General features: G+C 39.7%; 1 protein-coding gene across 1 annotated transcript in view; it reads left to right on the top strand.

The window, feature by feature from the left end:
* LOC119589185 overlaps positions 1–224 on the top strand; it is a gene marked incomplete at its 5' end in the record, with an annotated part of 121836 nt that overhangs the window by 111421 nt on the left and 10191 nt on the right.

The following is a 224-nucleotide window of genomic DNA, read 5'->3' as shown; positions in this document are numbered from 1 at the left end:
CAAACCAAACGAAAGAGAGATATCAGAAAAAAAACACAGATAACGCGATATATCCTGCAGTGGGCGTTGTACGTAGGAAGTGTTTTACTAGAGGAGGGGAATCAGAGGGATAAGGTTAATGAAAGTACTCATCTCGCATGTAAAATTGACGGAAACCTTATAACGAAGTGGGCGATACACACGACTAACGTTAAGAGAGGGATATTTCGATTGAAAAAAATACG

Source organism: Penaeus monodon, chromosome 25 (genome assembly GCF_015228065.2).
Source record: "Penaeus monodon isolate SGIC_2016 chromosome 25, NSTDA_Pmon_1, whole genome shotgun sequence".
NCBI lineage: Eukaryota > Metazoa > Arthropoda > Malacostraca > Decapoda > Penaeidae > Penaeus > Penaeus monodon.
This window is presented reverse-complemented; position numbering and strand designations above follow the sequence as displayed.